The sequence below is a fragment of the Phyllobates terribilis genome, unplaced genomic scaffold (assembly GCF_046119375.1).
Source record: "Phyllobates terribilis strain yellow unplaced genomic scaffold, ASM4611937v1 Scaffold_7__3_contigs__length_470593459, whole genome shotgun sequence".
In the NCBI taxonomy this organism is placed as follows: Eukaryota; Metazoa; Chordata; class Amphibia; order Anura; family Dendrobatidae; genus Phyllobates; species Phyllobates terribilis.
Genome location: NW_027362767.1, coordinates 193,448,875 through 193,470,817, shown reverse-complemented (window position 1 = coordinate 193,470,817; position 21,943 = coordinate 193,448,875).

Genomic DNA, 21,943 nt, shown 5'->3' with positions numbered 1-21,943 from the left:
CAGGGCCAGGCTTGTAGTGGAGAGGAAGAAGGAAGGCCCAGAGACGCAGAAAAGAGGGAACCCTAAGATCCCAGAATTAAGCCAAAAGGGTGAAGGGTTGGCAGAAGAGGGCACCGGATCCCAAGCTGGCGGAGGCAAAAGTAACCCTTAACCAGGAACCGGATGTCGTGGTCAAGTTTTGCCACGACCCTCACCACATCCACCAGGAAGGTACACCAAGAGTAGGGTCAGGAAAGCCAGAGAAGGTTTTACCATAGAAGGCCCAAGGGAACCGGACAAAGGTGGATCCCTGGTGGGGACGGCCAGGAGAAAGAGAGTGAGAGGGAAGCTCAGGACCACGCTCCGGAACTGCCTGGGGGTTAGCCGAGTCCCGCACCTGGTGAATGCAGTACGGCTCGGGTGGTCACTCCCGGCCGAAGTGACTAAAGCAACATCAGTGAGTAAAAACCCTGAAACTGCATCTGACGTCTCTGACTCTCCTTTCTGCACTACCACTACCTCCATCACCCGCACCAGCTGCCCTGAGGCCATACCCCTCCCGATGGGGGTTATACCACCATTGCTGTACACATACTACTGGCCTCAGCGGACTGTTCTGCAGCGGCGGCCTTGTGACCGCAAATCAACGGGTGGCGTAGTCGACACAGAAACAACATCTACCAAGACTGCCACACACTTAGTTTGACACCCTGGGCACGGACCGGGTCACCGCCACAAGGACTACTACCCCCATCCAGATCCGGCTCCGGGTATCCCTTGAACATGGCCCAGGGGGCGCGTCAACTTTGGCGTAGTCGGCAGGATCACGTGCCCGCCACCACCGGGTACTGCGTGCCTGAAGAAAAGTTCACAGTTACCGTAAGAAGAAGTCTCCCGCCAATTCCGGAGGGTCCCCGCCATCGGACGCCATCTCAGATCGTTTCCCGCCGTTTGCCCGCCATCTGCAGTCTTTTCCCGCCGTCCACGGAGTTTCCCGCCACTGGGAGACGGTTCCCGCCATCTGAAACGATTTCCCGCCCTGGCAGAGCGGACGCCATTATGGGCGTGCCAGAGGGTGGTAAGAGACGACCTCCCATCGTGGGCCTGGTCCCAGAAGAGCGCCAAAAGCAAGGACCGCCCCCACCAGCAGAGACTGCAATGATTGAGATGTCCGTCAGCGTGGGGGGTCTGCCCCTGGAACTGACAATCACCAAGTTGCCCCGGGACCACCCTCAGTGTGGGCGGATACAGAACAAAAGAGTGAGGATGGGTGCAGCCTGGAAGAGTCTGGAGAGGTCGCACCCGGAGATGGAGGGAGAGTCAGGCAGCACCGACCCTGTGGTCAGGAGCCTGTTGCAAGTCACCACCCCACAAGACCTGGTGGAGATCCTAGCACAGCTCCCCCGAGACCGGGAGCGTGCACAGACCGCGCTGGAGGGCCTCGCACGGAGGATGGCCCAGGTGCAGCAAGAAACGCTGACTGAGTGGAGTAGGGAGATGGCCCAGCAGGCTGGAACCCGCCAGCGGAGCACGCCACCCGAGACGAGGAGTCTGACCGCCTCTGAGGATGGTGCAGGAGGAATGAAGGCCGGAGACGACGCCGTGGAAGGAGCTGAAGAGACGGAGGCAGGTAAAGGGGACGTCACTACCCCAAGCCTAGAAACCGCGAGCCTGCCCCAGCTCCCCGTCGCAGAGCCTGAAATTCCCCCTACAGTGCCCGTCGCTGCACCGCCACCGCTACAGACTAGGCCTCAAGTAGGCGCCGCGGCCACGCCCCCTGTGACGTCACGCGCCTCAACCCCGAGCGCGGCCAAGCAGGAGATGCCACCGGCCTGGTCGCAGGGTCGAGTGCCCCCGGGCGCCGCCGTCTCCACAGTGCCCTTTACCTTTAGAGCACCACCGGCCTGGTCGCAAGGCCTGGTGAATCCGGGCGCCGCTACTACCACCGCGCCCTCAACCCACAAAGTCCTACCCTTGGGTGAAGACCTGTTCGCCCAGCACACTTGCCCGGATGGGCAGCCCTTTGAGTGGCCACCGGAGTACCACCATCCCCGACTCCGGAAGGAAAGGCCTCTGTGTGAGCCTCTGATTCCGGCTCCGGCGCCCGCCAAGATCACTCCGCTCCCGTTGGAGGAGGCCCAATTCGAATGGGACCCCACTGGAGAAAACCTCATCGGCTTCACCCAAGAGACCCGGGCGGCCGCAGCCCAGCGAGCAGAGTGCTGCCGGCAACAGCTGGAGGTCTTCGACCGGGAACGGCGAGAGAAGCGGGTCCGCGAGGAGCGGCTGCAAGTCCAGAGTGCGGAGCAGAAGAGCCGGACTAGACGAAACCCCCGTGCAGCCCACGGTCCCCGCGCCACCGGGACCGTAATCAAGTTTCAACTGCAGCACGGGTGGGGTTTTATCCGGGACCACAGAACCCCCGGCGACGTCTTTGTCACCCGCAGGGACGTCGAGAGCCATCTGCCGGAGGGACACAGAGGTCGTGACCTTTACCTGGGTGACGAGGTCACCTTCACCCGGCATCAGTGTGCCAAAGGTCCATATGCTCTTCATGTGCACCGATTGACCGAGGAAGAGCTACAGTGCGAGGAGGATCAAGAGGACCCGGACGGGTTTGAAGGTTACCCGCAGGAAGGAGCAGGAGGACGCCGTTACTAAAGTACGGTACAGTGAAACTGTAAATAGTTACCCGTAAGGGTACAAGAACTGTTACCTGTAAAGTATAGTCCCCGTTGGGACCAGCAAACTGTTACCCGTGTGTCCCTATCCCTTAACAGGCTGAGGACTGTGAGCAGCCATCCCCTATCCCTAACCTGGCCGAGGACTGAGAGCGGCCATACCCTTGTAAATAGTTGCGCTTTCTAAGGCGCCCCCTACCGGTTTTATAGGAGGATTACTGTTTTCCTCCCAGTGACTGTGGCACTTTACCTGGTCACAAGTGCACAGTGGCCAGAAGCTCAAGAACATTTTATATAAAAGAGTTTTATATGAAAAAGTTTATATTGCTAGAATCTGATAATGTTTATAATGTTTTATATGTTGGTGTATGTTTTAAAAAGTTTGTATGTTTTGGTATGTTTTATTCTTTTACAGCCCGAGGACGTGCTGTGATTTACCAGGGGGGAATGTAGCACCCTGAGGACTCGGCTGCTACAGGGGTATTGCACCTCAAACCAGAGGTGTGGTATTCCACTCCCGGGTAAGGATGGAGTGTGGGACTGAGCTCAGTAGGCTGCATGCACTACATACATCCCATTTCCGGGGGACAGATCAATGGTACTCCCACCAAGTAAATGTGCAGGTACGACAGCGTCTGTCCCTGGCTGGAGTGGGAGGGGGGTTGGAACATCCCAGTAGTGTAGGGGCAGATAGGGGAGGGGCTCTGGGCATAGAGATAGGAGCCCATTGGGTGCTGGTCACCTGGGCTCACACATAGAGGGAGTATATATGGTGGGCACCATCTTAGGATAGGGGCAGTCAGTCAGTCTGAGGAGAAGCTGAAGGAGAAGCTGAAGGAGAGTTCAGCCAGGAGGGCTGACTAGGAGCTGTGGCTCCGGCTGGGCCCAGCTCCAGGGCCAGGCTTATAGTGGAGAAGAAGAAGGAAGGCCCAGAGACGCAGAAAAGAGGGAACCCTAAGATCCCAGAATTAAGCCAAAAGGGTGAAGGGTTGGCAGAAGAGGGCACCGGATCCCAAGCTGGCGGAGGCAAAAGTAACCCTTAACCAGGAACCGGAGGTCGTGGTCAAGTTTTGCCACGACTCTCACCACATCCACCAGGAAGGTACACCAAGAGTAGGGTCAGGAAAGCCAGAGAAGGTTTTACCGTAGAAGGCCCAAGGGAACCGGACAAAGGTGGATCCCTGGTGGGGATGGCCAGGAGAAAGAGAGTGAGAGGGAAGCTCAGGACCACGCTCCGGAACTGCCTGGGGGTTAGCCGAGTCCCGCACCTGGTGAATGCAGTACGGCTCGGGTGGTCACTCCCGGCCGAAGTGACTAAAGCAACATCAGTGAGTAAAAACCCTGAAACTGCATCTCACGTCTCTGACTCTCCTTTCTGCACTACCACTACCTCCATCATCCGCACCAGCTGCCCTGAGGCCATACCCCTCCCGTTGGGGGTTATACCACCATTGCTGCACACATACTACCGGCCTCAGCGGACTGTTCTGCAGCGGCGGCCTTGTGACCGCAAATCAACGGGTGGCGTAGTCGACACAGAAACAACATCTACCAAGACTGCCACACACTTAGTTTGACACCCTGGGCACGGACCGGGTCACCGCCACAAGGACTACTACTCCCATCCAGATCCGGCTCCGGGTATCCCTTGAACATGGCCCAGGGGGCGCGTCATATACTAATAAATAATGTCAACATATCTTTTGTATACAGCAATGGATAATTGAAAATAACAGTTTTATTATATACGGTAGTACGATATATATGGATATCTAGATGAAAGCTGGAATAAACCGGACGAAGAAAGCTGGTCACCTCCCACTGTGGGAGATTTTTTATTCAGCGACACATACATATGTTTCATTGGTATACATTGTGCTTCGAATGCTTATTACTGTTTCCAACATGCAGAATCTATACTGTTCAGCTAATTTGTTTCAATTCTCTAGCCAGACACTTCAATGTCGGGACTTTTATTATAACGTCTGTAGCATTAAATAGCCACAAAAAGTAAAAAGCCTGTCTCCAACTTGGAAACGAAGATGTAACATCTGAACATCACAAGAATTAATTAGTTAACTGATTGGACTTCCTTTGTCAGTTTGCTGTTCTTTGGTATTTATACCCTGCCTGAATTCCAATGTATGTACAGTGCCTTCAGAAAGTATTTGGCCCCCTTGAACGTTTCTACCTTTTGCCACATTTCTGGCTTCAAACATAAAGATATAAAATTCTATTTTTTTTGTGAAGAATCAGCAACAAGTGGGACACAATCGTCAAGTGGAACGAAATTTATTGGATATTTTAAACTTTCTAAAAAAATTTAAAACTGAAAAGTGGGGCGTGCAATATAATTCGGCCCCCTTAAGTTAATACTTTGTAGCGCCACCTTTTGCTGCGATTACAGCTGCACGTCGCTTGGGCTATGTCTCTATCAGTTTTGCACATCGAGAGGCTGAAATTCTTGCCCATTCTTCCTTGCAGCTCAAGCTCAGTGAGGTTGGATAGAGGGCGTTTGTGAACAGCAGTTTTCAGCTCTTTCCACAGATTCTCGGTTGGATTCCGGTCTGGACTTTGACTTGGCCATTCTAACACCTGGATATGTTTATTTTTGATCCATTCCATTGTAGATTTTGCTTTATGTTTGGGATCATTGTCTTGTTGGAAGATAAATCTCAGTCCCAGTCTCAGGTCTTTTGCAGACTCCAACAGGCTTTCTTCCAGAATGGTCCTGTATTTGGCTCCGTCCATCTTCCCATCAATTTTAACCATCTTCCCTGTCCCTGCTGAATAAAAGCAGACCCAAACCATGATGCGGCCACCACCATTTTTGACAGTGGGGATGGTGTTTTGAGGGTGATGAGCTGTGTTGCTTTTACGCCAAACATATCGTTTTGCATTGTGGCCAAAAAGTTCGATTTTGCTTTCATCTGACCAGAGCACCTTATTTCACATGTTAGATGTGTCTCCCAGGTGGCTTGTGGCAAACTTCAAACAAGACTTTTTATGGATATCTTTGAGAAATGGTTTCTTCTTGCCACTCTTCCATAAAGGCCAGATTTGTGCAGTGTACGACTGATTGTTGTCCTATGGACAGACTCTCCCACCTCAGCTGTAGATCTCTGCAGTTCATCCTGAGTGATCATGGGCCTTTTGGCTGCATCTCTGATCAGTCTTCTCCTTGTTTGAGATGAAAGTTTAGAGGGACGGCCAGGTCTTGGTAGATTTGCAGTGGTCTGATACTCCTTCCATTTCAATATGATCGCTTGCACAGTGCTCCTTCAGATGTTTAAAACTTGGGAAATCTTTTTGAATCCAAATCCGGCTTTAAACTTCGCCACAACAGTATCTCGGACCTGCCTGGTGTGTTCCTTGGTCTTCATGATGCTCTCTGCACTTGAGACAGACCCTGAGACTAACACAGAGCAGGTGCATTTATACGGAGACTTGCTTACACACAGGTGGATTCTAGTTATCATTACCAGTCATTTAGGACAACATTGGATCATTCAGAGATCCTCGCTGAACTTCTGGAGTGAGTTTGCTGCACTGAAAGTAAAGGGGCCGAATAATATTGCACGCCCCACTTTTCAGTTTTGAATTTGTTAAAAAAGTTTAAAATATCCAATAAATTTCGTTCCACTTCACGATTGTGTCCCACCTGTTGTTGATTCTTCCCCCAAAAATTAGAATTTTATATCTTTATGTTTGAAGCCAGAAATGTGGCAAAAGGTAGAAAAGTTCAAGGGGGCCAAATACTTTCACAAGGCACTGTACCATGATTAAGGCTTTTCTAAGCCGAAACCCGTAGCGTTTTTTTTACTCTGTTTGCCCATATGGTGTGAATTGGCTCTTTTTGTAAGTGCATTATTTATGGAAATATCATCCTTCAAATAAATGGAAATTTTAATTACACCACATCGCTGTAGTCCCCTCACTCGCTGTATTTTGGTCTGAAGTTGTGTTTAAACTCTTAGTGGGGTTTTTCCTAAATTTGGTCAGCCGTTAGACTCACTTCATACCCTATAACTGTATAGCAGACTCTCTCCTTTCTAATGGGAATTTGTCGTTACTGTGGCCCTGCTCTATGTGTCTTTAATTTCTTAGTGGGGTTTTTCCTAAATTTAGTCAGCCGTTGGACTCACTGCATACCCTATAACTGTATAGCAGACCCTTTCCTTTCTAATGGGAACATGTCGTACTTGTTACTGCGGCCCTGCTCTATGTGTGTTTCAGAGTCCCTCCATCATCAATTAAACAGGATGTGTCTGATAATGTGTCACACACCACATTGCCAAATAAGGTTGTAAAATGTTAAAATTACATTTCCCGGTGAGTGCATTTGCCTTAAAAAATAACGTAAAAAAAAACAGTAGGATCTTTCTTTAGTATAAAAACAGAGTCGCCAATGTAACCTCAATGAAATCACATTGTTCAGCTCCTGCACCTACTCCTCCATCTCCGAAATGACCACATCAGTCACAAGCTGACAGCACTGCAGCACTGCCTTGGCCAAGCGGCAACAGGCTGTGCTGAAGATAACATGCATAATGCTTAGGTGACAAACCGCCCAGTGCTGCAGAGATGTTGAAAGCTGTAACACAGCAGCTTAATCTCTGGCTCTCACCGCTGAACATACAGCCAGGCATGGTCATGTGTGACAATAGGCGGAACCTGGTGACAGAGAAATGACAGCTGGAGTAGATATGGTTTCCCTCTATGCCAGTCCTTTCACCGAGCTAAAGAATATGGCTGTGGCGAAATACAACTCCCACTGAGAAGCTGTTTCAGATTGATAAACATTATGTCCACCAGAGGATTTGATTCTGAGGGCTCATCTTTCTCCCCCTCTCAAGAGCCGCAAAGTTAGCGCTATCATGAACTCTCCTGATGTAGAAGCCAGGGTACACCAGAGGATTCTCTGGTGGGACCGTTCAACCCTGTCGAGAAGCAGTCCTGGCTAAGAAAAGTGTGTGGGAAGGTTCCTGGACACTCTATGGCTGCTTTTTTACTGAGGTGGAAACTCACGCAAACATTGGGAGAACATACAAAGTCCTTGCAGATGTTGTCTTTGCTGGGATTTGAACCCAGGATCCCAGCGCTGCAAGGCTTCAGTGCTAACCACTGATCCAATGTGCTGCCGTTCACCCTCTAATATCTAACAGGCTGGAGAAACTTGCACCTACTGCCACTCTATCTTCAGCTCCTTTGTGAGAAAATAATGTATTTGGGCAGCCATTCAGTCTACCAAATAAAATTCCTGAGAGGGAAATGGGGATGGCTTTGCTACTGTTACTGGGGGCAGTGCAAATACCATGGTGTCGTACCATAGTTTACTTGAAATATTCCAGGCTTGTAGGAGGCAAGAAAATTCCCACAGAAAAGTACCATCAGTAATGGTCAGGGACCCACGCTTGTAGAAGGCGGAGACAACATCGGGGTAATAGTGACGGCTGGGGACCAAGTATGGACACGAGGCATGAGGCATGAGGTTGTGAAAAGCTTCCACCTCCACGAGCCTAAAAGGCCACATTTCAAGTGCAAGCAGCTGCCCAGAAATCTGGCAGTTTAGTATTGCAACTAGAGATGAGCGTTGTTCTACTCAAACTGTTCGTCAATCTCAAATTCGAGCTGTTTTGGGCGGTGTTCGAGCCGTTCGGCGAACACGAACGATTTGAGAAAAATTCGGCTGTTCGAGGTTATGTTCGATAACTGTTCGTGCACCAAAATCATAACTGGATTTTTTCTCAGTAATGATGAAAATTAATGTTAATACGCAGTTTGAGTGTACAGCGGGGTGGGGGGAGGGGCAGGGGATGGATCTCTGCAGGAATAATGAAGATCTCCATTTTTTTTTCTCTTTCCCGCATTTGCAGTGGGGAGGTGCAGTCTGTCAGCCTATCAGCAGCGCACACACGGAGCGAACTGCTGTTTTTCACACAAGCAAGGGCATGTGTCATTGGCAGTGTATGTCACATGTCCTTGCCCTATAAGACCAAGCCATTTTCTCCGTCGCCACCATTTTCTCACTGCTGCAGCTGTGTGTTAGACGGCACCGCTGTTGCTGTGTGCGCTATACCTTGTTAATTTCAAGCCAATTTTCGCACAACTCTACAGATAGCTTGGGAGTAGGGAATAGTTGTGATTGCAGTCCTTTTAAGGACTAGGTTACAGCATTTCCTACGACTTTTATCAGGCAGGTCTGTGCTCTTAAATAGATAGATTGTGGGAGTAAAGACTAATTGTAATTGCAGTCCTTTTCAGGACTAGGTTACATCAGTTCCTAGCAGTTTTTGCCAGGCAGGTCTGTGCCAGTGCTGTGCAAGTTTTTTTCACAGCATTTGGCTGAATCTAGCAAAGCTAATCCTTTTTGGCCTATTGCAGAGTGTGCTAGTCAGTGGAGTAGCCTATCTGTGTTGCAAGATATACCACCTGTGTATAGAATACCAATTTTTTTACTGCACCTAGTGAAGTAAAATCTTTTGGGCATAGCATCATTCTATTAGTCCATCTATACTGACCTCCATCAGGTTGCAAACTGAATATAATTTTTTTCTGCATCTAGCTCTGAAAAAATATTTGGCCTTTTAGCAGTGTGTGGGACTTTCTCTATTAGTCCATCTATACTGACCTCCATCAGGTTGCAAATTACAAATAATTTTTATCTGCATCTACCTCTGAAAAAATATTTGGGCTTCTAGCTGTGTGTGGGACTTGTTCTATTAGTCCATCTATACTGACCTCCATCAGGTTGCAAACTGAATAATTTTTTTCTGCATCTAGCTCTGAAAAAATATTTGGACTTCTAGCAGTGTGTGGGACTTTCTCTATTAGTCCATCTATACTGACCTCCATCAGGTTGCAAATTAAAAATAATTTTTTTTCTGCATCTACCTCTGAAAAAATATTGGGCTTCTAGCTGTGTGTGGGACTTGTTCTATTAATCCATCTATACAGACCTCCATCAGGTTGCAAACTGAATATAATTTTTTTCTGCATCTACCTCTGAAAAAATATTTGGGCTTCTAGCTGTGTGTGGGACTTGTTCTATTAGTACATCTATACTGACCTCCATCAGGTTGCAAACTGAATATAATTTTTTTCTGCATCTAGCTCTGAAAAAATATTTGGCCTTCTAGCAGTGTGTGGGACTTTCTCTATTAGTCCATCTATACTGACCTCCATCAGGTTGCAAATTAAAAATTATTTTTATCTGCATCTAGCTCTGAAAAAATATTTGGCCTTCTAGCAGTGTGTGGGACTTGTTCGATTAGTCCATCTATACTGACCTCCATCAGGTTGCAAATTAAAAATAATTTTTATCTGCATCTAGCTCTGAAAAAATATTTGGCCTTCTAGCAGTGTGTGGGACTTTCTCTATTAGTCCATCTATACTGACCTCCATCAGGTTGCAAATTAAAAATAATTTTTATCTGCATCTACCTCTGAAAATATATTTGGCGTTCTAGCAGTGTGTGGGACTTTCTCTATTAGTCCATCTATACTGACCTCCATCAGGTTGCAAATTAAAAATAATTTTTATCTGCATCTACCTCTGAAAAAATATTTGGGCTTCTAGCTGTGTGTGGGACTTGTTCTATTAGTCCATCTATACTGACCTCAATCAGGTTGCAAACTGAATATAATTTTTTTCTGCATCTAGCTCTGAAAAAATATTTGGCCTTCTAGCAGTGTGTGGGACTTTCTCTATTAGTCCATCTATACTGACCTCCATCAGGTTGCAAATTAAAAATAATTTTTATCTGCATCTAGCTCTGAAAAAATATTTGGCCTTCTAGCAGTGTGTGGGACTTTCTCTATTAGTCCATCTATACTGACCTCCATCAGGTTGCAAATTAAAAATAATTTTTATCTGCATCTACCTCTGAAAAAATATTTGGGCTTCTAGCTGTGTGTGGGACTTGTTCTATTAGTCCATCTATACTGACCTCCATCAGGTTGCAAACTGAATATAATTTTTTTCTGCATCTAGCTCTGAAAAAATATTTGGCCTTCTAGCAGTGTGTGGGACTTTCTCTATTAGTCCATCTATACTGACCTCCATCAGGTTGCAAATTAAAAATAATTTTTATCTGCATCTACCTCTGAAAAAATATTTGGGCTTCTAGCTGTGTGTGGGACTTGTTCTATTAATCCATCTATACTGACCTCCATCAGGTTGTAAACTGAATATAATTTTTTTCTGCATCTACCTCTGAAAAAATATTTGGGCTTCTAGCAGTGTGTGGAACTTGTTCTATTAATCCATCTATACAGACCTCCATCATATTTGGCCTTCTAGCAGTGTGTGGGACTTTCTCTATTAGTCCATCTATACTGACCTCCATCAGGTTGCAAATTAAAAATAATTTTTTTTCTGCATCTACCTCTGAAAAAATATTCGGCTTCTAGCTGTGTGTGGGACTTGTTCTATTAATCCATCTATACAGACCTCCATCAGGTTGCAAACTGAATATAATTTTTTTCTGCATCTAGCTCTGAAAAAATATTTGGCCTTCTAGCAGTGTGTGGGACTTTCTCTATTAGTCCATCTATACTGACTAGAGATGAGCGTTGTTCTACTCGAACTGTTCGCCAATCTCAAATTCGAGCTGTTTTGGGCGGTGTTCGAGCCGGTCGGCGAACACGAACAATTTGAGAAAAATTCGGCTGTTCGAGGTTATGTTCGATAACTGTTCGTGCACCAAAATCATAACTGGATTTTTTCTCAGTAATGATGAAAATTAATGTTAATACGCAGTTTGAGTGTACAGCGGGGCGGGGGGAGGGGCAGGGGATGGATCTCTGCAGGAACAATGAAGATCTCCATGTTTTTTTCTCTTTCCCGCATTTGCAGTGGGGAGGTGCAATCTGTCAGCCTATCAGCAGCGCACACACGGAGCGAAGTGCTTTTTTTCACACAAGCAAGGGCATGTGTGATTGGCAGTGTATGTCACATGTCCTTGCCCTATAAGACCAAGCCATTTTCCCCGTCGCCACCATTTTCTCACTGCTGCAGCTGCGTGTTAGACGGAACCGCTGTTGCTGTGTGCGCTATACCTTGTTAATTTCAAGCCAATTTTCGCACAAATATACAGATAGCTTGGGAGTAGGGAATAGTTGTGATTGCAGTCCTTTTAAGGACTAGGTTACAGCATTTCCTACGACTTTTATCAGGCAGGTCTGTGATCTTAAATAGATAGATTGTGGGAGTAAAGACTAATTGTAATTGGAGTCCTTTTCAGGACTAGGTTACATCAGTTCCTATCAGTTTTTGCCAGGCAGGTCTGTGCCAGTGCTGTGCAAGTTTTTTTCACAGCATTTGGCTGAATCTAGCAAAGCTAATCCTTTTTGGCCTATTGCAGAGTGTGTTAGTCAGTGGAGTAGCCTATCTGTGTTGCAAGATATACCACCTGTGTATAGAATACCAATTTTTTTACTGCACCTAGTGAAGTAAAATCTTTTGGGCATAGCATCATTCTATTAGTCCATCTATACTGACCTCCATCAGGTTGCAAACTGAATATAATTTTTTTCTGCATCTAGCTCTGAAAAAATATTTGGGCTTCTAGCAGTGTGTGGGACTTGGTCTATTAGTCCATCTATACTGACCTCCATCAGGTTGCAAATTAAAAATATTTTTTTTCTTCATTTAGCTCTGAAAAAATATTTGGGCTTCTAGCAGTGTGTGGGACTTGTTCTATTAGTCCTTCTATACTGACCTCCAGCAGGTTGCAAATTGAATATAATTTTTTTCTGCATCTAGCTCTGAAAAAATATTTGGGCTTCTAGCGGTGTGTGGGACTTGGTCTATTAGTCCATCTATACTGACCTCCATCAGGTTGCAAATTAAAAATAATTTTTTTCTGCATCTAGCTCTGAAAAAATATTTGGGCTTCTAGCAGTGTGTGGGACTTGGTCTATTAGTCCATCTATACTGACCTCCATCAGGTTGCAAATTAAAAATAATTTTTTTCTTCATTTAGCTCTGAAAAAATATTTGGGCTTCTAGCAGCGTGTGGGACTTGTTCTATTAGTCCATCTATACTGACCTCCATCAGGTTGCAAATTAAAAATAATTTTTTTCTGCATCTAGCTCTGAAAAAATATTTGGGCTTCTAGCAGTGTGTGGGACTTGGTCTATTAGTCCATCTATACTGACCTCCATCAGGTTGCAAATTAAAAATAATTTTTTTCTGCATCTAGCTCTGAAAAAATATTTGGGCTTCTAGCAGTGTGTGGGACTTGGTCTATTAGTCCATCTATACTGACCTCCATCAGGTTGCAAATTGAATAAAAAAATTTTCTGCATCTAGCTCTGAAAAAATATTTGGGCTTCTAGCGGTGTGTGGGACTTGGTCTATTAGTCCATCTATACTGACCTCCATCAGGTTGCAAATTAAAAATAATTTTTTTCTGCATCTAGCTCTGAAAAAATATTTGGGCTTCTAGCAGTGTGTGGGACTTGGTCTATTAGTCCATCTATACTGACCTCCATCAGGTTGCAAATTAAAAATAATTTTTTTCTTCATTTAGCTCTGAAAAAATATTTGGGCTTCTAGCAGTGTGTGGGACTTGTTCTATTAGTCCTTCTATACTGACGTCCAGCAGGTTGCAAATTGAATATAATTTTTTTCTGCATCTAGCTCTGAAAAAATATTTGGCCTTCTAGCAGTGTGTGGGACTTTCTCTATTAGTCCATCTATACTGACCTCCATCAGGTTGCAAATTAAAAATTATTTTTATCTGCATCTAGCTCTGAAAAAATATTTGGCCTTCTAGCAGTGTGTGGGACTTGTTCGATTAGTCCATCTATACTGACCTCCATCAGGTTGCAAATTAAAAATAATTTTTATCTGCATCTAGCTCTGAAAAAATATTTGGCCTTCTAGCAGTGTGTGGGACTTTCTCTATTAGTCCATCTATACTGACCTCCATCAGGTTGCAAATTAAAAATAATTTTTATCTGCATCTACCTCTGAAAATATATTTGGCGTTCTAGCAGTGTGTGGGACTTTCTCTATTAGTCCATCTATACTGACCTCCATCAGGTTGCAAATTAAAAATAATTTTTATCTGCATCTACCTCTGAAAAAATATTTGGGCTTCTAGCTGTGTGTGGGACTTGTTCTATTAGTCCATCTATACTGACCTCCATCAGGTTGCAAACTGAATATAATTTTTTTCTGCATCTAGCTCTGAAAAAATATTTGGCCTTCTAGCAGTGTGTGGGACTTTCTCTATTAGTCCATCTATACTGACCTCCATCAGGTTGCAAATTAAAAATAATTTTTATCTGCATCTAGCTCTGAAAAAATATTTGGCCTTCTAGCAGTGTGTGGGACTTTCTCTATTAGTCCATGTATACTGACCTCCATCAGGTTGCAAATTAAAAATAATTTTTATCTGCATCTACCTCTGAAAAAATATTTGGGCTTCTAGCTGTGTGTGGGACTTGTTCTATTAGTCCATCTATACTGACCTCCATCAGGTTGCAAACTGAATATAATTTTTTTCTGCATCTAGCTCTGAAAAAATATTTGGCCTTCTAGCAGTGTGTGGGACTTTCTCTATTAGTCCATCTATACTGACCTCCATCAGGTTGCAAATTAAAAATAATTTTTATCTGCATCTACCTCTGAAAAAATATTTGGGCTTCTAGCTGTGTGTGGGACTTGTTCTATTAATCCATCTATACTGACCTCCATCAGGTTGCAAACTGAATATAATTTTTTTCTGCATCTACCTCTGAAAAAATATTTGGGCTTCTAGCAGTGTGTGGGACTTGTTCTATTAATCCATCTATACAGACCTCCATCATATTTGGCCTTCTAGCAGTGTGTGGGACTTTCTCTATTAGTCCATCTATACTGACCTCCATCAGGTTGCAAATTAAAAATAATTTTTTTTCTGCATCTACCTCTGAAAAAATATTGGGCTTCTAGCTGTGTGTGGGACTTGTTCTATTAATCCATCTATACAGACCTCCATCAGGTTGCAAACTGAATATAATTTTTTTTTGTATCTAGCTCTGAAAAAATATTTGGCCTTCTAGCAGTGTGTGGGACTTTCTCTATTAGTCCATCTATACTGACTAGAGATGAGCGTTGTTCTACTCGAACTGTTCGCCAATCTCAAATTCGAGCTGTTTTGGGCGGTGTTCGAGCCGGTCGGCGAACACGAACAATTTGAGAAAAATTCGGCTGTTCGAGGTTATGTTCGATAACTGTTCGTGCACCAAAATCATAACTGGATTTTTTCTCAGTAATGATGAAAATTAATGTTAATACGCAGTTTGAGTGTACAGCGGGGCGGGGGGAGGGGCAGGGGATGGATCTCTGCAGGAACAATGAAGATCTCCATTTTTTTTTCTCTTTCCCGCATTTGCAGTGGGGAGGTGCAATCTGTCAGCCTATCAGCAGCGCACACACGGAGCGAAGTGCTTTTTTTCACACAAGCAAGGGCATGTGTGATTGGCAGTGTATGTCACATGTCCTTGCCCTATAAGACCAAGCCATTTTCCCCGTCGCCACCATTTTCTCACTGCTGCAGCTGCGTGTTAGACGGCACCGCTGTTGCTGTGTGCGCTATACCTTGTTAATTTCAAGCCAATTTTCGCACAAATATACAGATAGCTTGGGAGTAGGGAATAGTTGTGATTGCAGTACTTTTAAGGACTAGGTTACAGCATTTCCTACGACTTTTATCAGGCAGGTCTGTGATCTTAAATAGATAGATTGTGGGAGTAAAGACTAATTGTAATTGGAGTCCTTTTCAGGACTAGGTTACATCAGTTCCTATCAGTTTTTGCCAGGCAGGTCTGTGCCAGTGCTGTGCAAGTTTTTTTCACAGCATTTGGCTGAATCTAGCAAAGCTAATCCTTTTTGGCCTATTGCAGAGTGTGTTAGTCAGTGGAGTAGCCTATCTGTGTTGCAAGATATACCACCTGTGTATAGAATACCAATTTTTTTACTGCACCTAGTGAAGTAAAATCTTTTGGGCATAGCATCATTCTATTAGTCCATCTATACTGACCTCCATCAGGTTGCAAACTGAATATAATTTTTTTCTGCATCTAGCTCTGAAAAAATATTTGGGCTTCTAGCAGTGTGTGGGACTTGGTCTATTAGTCCATCTATACTAACCTCCATCAGGTTGCAAATTAAAAATAATTTTTTTCTTCATTTAGCTCTGAAAAAATATTTGGGCTTCTAGCAGTGTGTGGGACTTGTTCTATTAGTCCTTCTATACTGACCTCCAGCAGGTTGCAAATTGAATATAATTTTTTTCTGCATCTAGCTCTGAAAAAATATTTGGGCTTCTAGCGGTGTGTGGGACTTGGTCTATTAGTCCATCTATACTGACCTCCATCAGGTTGCAAATTAAAAATAATTTTTTTCTGCATCTAGCTCTGAAAAAATATTTGGGCTTCTAGCAGTGTGTGGGACTTGGTCTATTAGTCCATCTATACTGACCTCCATCAGGTTGCAAATTAAAAATAATTTTTTTCTTCATTTATCTCTGAAAAAATATTTGGGCTTCTAGCAGCGTGTGGGACTTGGTCTATTAGTCCATCTATACTGACCTCCATCAGGTTGCAAATTGAATAAAAAAATTTTCTGCATCTAGCTCTGAAAAAATATTTGGGCTTCTAGCGGTGTGTGGGACTTGGTCTATTAGTCCATCTATACTGACCTCCATCAGGTTGCAAATTAAAAATAATTTTTTTCTGCATCTAGCTCTGAAAAAATATTTGGGCTTCTAGCAGTGTGTGGGACTTGGTCTATTAGTCCATCTATACTGACCTCCATCAGGTTGCAAATTAAAAATAATTTTTTTCTTCATTTAGCTCTGAAAAAATATTTGGGCTTCTAGCAGTGTGTGGGACTTGTTCTATTAGTCCTTCTATACTGACGTCCAGCAGGTTGCAAATTGAATATAATTTTTTTCTGCATCTAGCTCTGAAAAAATATTTGGGCTTCTAGCGGTGTGTGGGACTTGGTCTATTAGTCCATCTATACTGACCTCCATCAGGTTGCAAATTAAAAATAATTTTTTTCTGCATCTAGCTCTGAAAAAATATTTGGGCTTCTAGCGGTGTGTGGGACTTGGTCTATTAGTCCATCTATACTGACCTCCATCAGGTTGCAAATTAAAAATAATTTTTTTCTGCATCTAACCCAGCCAATAGTTTTGGCCTAATACCACAGTTTGGCCACTCAGCTCTGCTCGGTTACCATCCATTGTTTTTTTGTGCAAACAACTCCAGAGTTGTGAATTAGTTAACCACCAAAATGAGTGGAAAAAGGCCTGCTGCTGGTGGAAAGGGGAATAGGCGTGTTGGGAAGGGGAAAAAAGGTTGTGTCCGTGGGGTAGGTGCAGAAGAAAGACCATCTTCCAGCCAAACTAAAATGTCTACTTCTTTTAGCGGACAATGTGATAAGATCCCTTTCTTACGGCCACGCCAATCGCTACAAATTCCAGAAGAGGCACAAAAACAGCAGGTGCTTCATCGGATATCAAGTGCTCCTTTAAGTGGGCTCTCCTCCACATCAACTTCAACATCACAAATACTCCAGTCCTCAAAGGTGTCACCCTAATCGCACTTGCTTCCTCACAGCTCCCAAATCTCCAGCTGCCCGTCTGAGTATGAGGTAGAACAGATGGTTGAGTCTGCAGAGCTGTTTACTCATACTATAGCCTGGGAATCAGAGGTCGACTCCAGCGCTTCTGTGAATCCAGACGAGGAAATGATCTGCACTGATGCCCAGAATCTTTATGAGTCGGATCCAGGACCAGACGCAGAAGGTTCTGACCATAATGTAGACCCTCATTCCCAAACTGTAACTCCTGTTGGTGGAGACAATGAGGAAGACGATGATAAGACTCAAATACCTGATTGGAGCGACAACTTTAGTTTTTTGTCAGGGCAGGAACAGGTTGGCTCTGAGGACGACGGGTGTGATAACGCACAGGGTGATGATGATGAGGTCGGAGATCCCACTTACTGTCAACCCACAGTCAGCCAAGAGATGAGGTCAGCAGAGGAGGTGGAGGAAGATGCTAGTGACGACGAGGTCAGGTTGCGCCTTCCTGGACAGAGACGTAGTACTGGAAGCACGTCAACAACTGCATCCTCAAACACAACTCTGCCTCTCACCACAAGTCGTGGTGGCTCTTCAGGTCGCATGGGTGCTAAGCCTTGCATAGCCTGGGCATTTTTTCAGATCGATAAAGATGACCCAACTCGTGTTATCTGTAACATTTGTCAGCAAAAGCTAAGTAGAGGCCAAAAAATACATAGTTTGAGTACTTCATGCATGAACCGGCACATGGACATGAAGCATAAGTTGCAGTGGGAAGCTCAGTGTGCTACAATGCGGTCTAGCCGGCCGGGCCAACCACCGTCTGCCATATCTTGTGCATCCGCGGCCTCTTCATCCTCTGTGACTGGGGGGACAGCAGTCACACCTGTTTTGGGGCGCAGACCTGCCACCTCTTTACCCGCAACAGCCAGCGTGATTGGCAGGTCATCATTTTCTTTGGAGGTGGTAACACCAGCTGGTCTTGAGCGCTGTCCGACATCGATAGCACCACCTTTGGATCAAGGCAACCTAACATGTCCGCCTGCATCTTCCTCACAGACCGGCAGTTTGCCGGGGACACCCTTATCAACCCCGTCTAAGCACAATAGCCAGCCCTCGGTCCCTCAGATGTGGACAAGTAAAAGACCATTTCCTCCTAGCCATGAGAAAGCTAAGAGGTTGAATTTCACCATCTGCAAGCTCTTGGCTACAGAAATGCTGCCTTTCCGCCTGGTGGACACAGAGGATTTTCGAGACCTTATGTCCGTCGCAGTGCCCCAGTACCAGATGCCCAGTCGGCACTACTTCTCAAAGAAAGGTGTGCCTGCGCTCCACCAGCATGTCGCACACAACATCACCGCTTCTTTGAGAAACTCTGTGTGTGACAGGGTGCATTTCACCACAGACACTTGGACGAGTAGGCATGGACAGGGGCGTTACATGTCGCTGACTGGGCACTGGGTAACTATGGTGACAAGGGGCTGCTGTCCAAGTCTTGCCGTCCCCACGAGTTGTGCGTCAATCCTCTTTATGTCATTTTTCCTCCACTGCTTCTGCCTCCTCAACCTCCTCTCGGTCTTCCACCTGCACCCAAAGCCTGTCTGGTCATGCCACAAGCTTTCTAACTGCGCAGAAGGGATCCTGCACACCTCCTTACTATGCTGGCAGTAGGGCTCAACGTCATCAGGCGGTTTTTACATTGAAATGTCTGGGAAATGTGAGTCACACAGCTGAGGAGTTGTGGTCAGCTCTGGAGAACCAATTTCATGAATGGTTGTCTCCACTGGACCTGAAACCAGGGAAGGCCGTGTGCGACAATGCTGCAAACCTGGGTGCGGCCCTTCGCCGGGGCAATGTCACACACGTGCCTTGTATGGCTCACGTGTTGAACCTGGTTGTCCAGCAATTTTTAGCCCACTATCCCAGACTAGATGGCCTTCTGCAGAGGGCACGGTCGCTGTGTGCTCACTTCCGCCGTTCGCATCCCGCAGCTCAGCGACTTACATCTCTACAGAAGTCGTTGGGCCTGCCACTTCACCGGCTAAAATGCGATGTGCCTACCCGGTGGAATTCAACTCTGCACATGTTGCAGCGACTGTGGCAGCACCGACAAGCCCTGGTGCAATACGTTCTGACGTATAGCCTGGGCCAACGAGATTCAGAGGTGGGGCAAATCACGCTGGAGGAGTGGTCTCAGATCAGGGACCTATGCACCCTTCTGCACAGTTTTGAAATGGCGACGAAGATGTTTAGTGCTGACGATGCCATTATCAGCATGACTATTCCGGTGATTTACATGCTGGAGCACATGTTAAACAGAATTCGGAGTCAGGTGGTGGCACAAGAGGAGGTGGAGGAAGTAGAGGAGGAGGAGTTGTATGCGGAAGGGCTAACATCTGCAAGGTCCAGACGGTCGGCAGCACCAGGGCGGCAGGCATGTGAGGGTGGGGGAGATGATTTTACCAGGGCGCATGGTAGCAGCCAAACTAGTGAGGAAGGTGCAGGAGCCCAGGAAGAAGTGGAGGACGAACTGATGGAAGACTCATCAGATGAGGGAGACCTTGATCACATTTCTGTTGTGCGAGGTTGGGGGGAGAGGACAGAGGAAGGAAGCATGATTGTTACCTCGCCACCAACACAACAGGGACTTGGTGCTCCTGGATGCGCAACACACATGAGTGCCTTCTTGCTGCACTACCTGCAACATGACCCTCGAATTGTGAGAATTAGAAATAATCCTGACTACTGGGTTGCCACACTGTTAGATCCCCGGTACAAAAGTAAATTTGCAGAAATTATTCCTGCCATAGAAAGGGATGCACGCATGCAGGAGTATCAGCAGAGACTGTTGCAGAATCTTACATGTGCTTTTCCACAAAATACCAGTGGTGCACGTAGTGAATCTCACAGTTCCAACTTGCCAACCGTGGGACCGTCAAGTGTTCAGCACTCAAACCGTAACAGAACCACAGTATCTGCTGGTAACATCAATTTTGCGGAATCATTTCACCACTTTTTTAGCCCATCCTTTGCAAGGCTACAGGAGACAAGAAGTCTGACACATAGTCAACGCCTAGAGACGATGGTACAGGAGTATCTCCAAGTAAACATTGAAGCCACGACTGTGTCACTGGACCCTTGCTCTTTTTGGGCTTCCAATCTGGATAAATGGCCGGAGCTAGCCACTTACGCCTTGGAGATCTTGTCATGCCCCGCAGCCAGCGTTCTGTCTGAACGTGTGTTCAGCGCTGCTGGTGGTGTGCTGACAGATAAGCGCACGCGGCTCTCCACTGATAATGTAGACAGACTCACGTTCATAAAGATGAACAAATCATGGATCCGAAACGACTTTTCTACCCCTGTGTCATCCTGGGGAGAGTAAAAGCTTGATGATTGGTTAAAATCACCCTACCAACCGTTTTAAGCTTTCAAATTACTAATCATGTTTATCTGTATCTTGACTGGAAAATAATTTGGGCTTTGTAGCAGTGTGCAGCACTGATCCTATTAGGCCATCTATAATAAGCTTCACCAGATTTAAAATTAAAAATAATTTTTAGCTGCATCTAGCCCGGAAAATAATTTTGGGGCTCCGAGATGCGCAAGACACATAAGTGCCTTCTTGCTGCACTACCTGCAGCATGACCCTCATATTGTCAGAATTCGAAGTAATCATGACTACTGGGTTGCCACACTCTTAGATCCCCGAAACTTTTCGATCAACCTTTTCATTTTAATAAAGACCAAAAAAATGGTCATTTTTGAAATTATAAGCATTAGCAGGTTGTTAGAAACTGAAATCAAACAGTTTTCAACTCAAAACTTTATTCTAGGTGATGTTACATTTTCACATAGGACCCCTTGTTCGAAAGGAGCTTCTGAACTCTCTCGTCCATTGAATTTGTCAGGTTTTGGATGGTTTCTGCTTCAATTGTTTTGCATGAGGACAGAATACCCTCCCAGAGCTGTTGCTTAGATGTGAACTGCCTCCCGCCATCATAGACACTCCTTTTAATGATGCTCCAAAGGTTCTGAATGGGGTAGAGGTCAGGGGAGCATGGGGGTCACACCATAAGTTTGTCCCCTTTTATGCCCATATCAGCCAGAGATGCAGATGTTTTATGTGCAGCATGAGATGGTGCATTATCATGCAGAAAAATGATCTTGCTGTGAAATACACGGTTCTTCTTCTTGAACCATGGCAGGAAGTGCTGTTTGAGAAAATCCACATACATTATGGAGTTCATCTTTAGCGCCTTCAGGGATCCTAAAGGGGCCGACAATCTCTCTCCCCATGATTCCAGCCCAAAACATTACTCCACCTCCTCCTTGTTGGCGCTGTAGCCGTGTTTGCGTGGGGTGTCCATCAACCAGCCATCCTCCACTCCATTCATCTGGACCATCGAGCGCTGCACGGCACTCATCCGTGAACAAAACAGTTTTGAAATCAGTCTTCATGTAATGTTTGGCCCACTGGAGCCGTTTCTGCTTGTGTGAAGTGGATAGAGGAGGTCGACAGGATGGCGTATGCACAGCTGCAAACCTCTGAAGGACCCTGCATCTTGTTGTTCGGGGGACGTTGGAGGCACAAGCAGCTTCAAAAACTTGTCTGCTGCTATGACAAGGCTTTTTTGCCGCTGCTCTTTCAACCTGACGTAATTGCCTGTAGGAAAGAGTCCTCAATTTGCCCTTATCAGC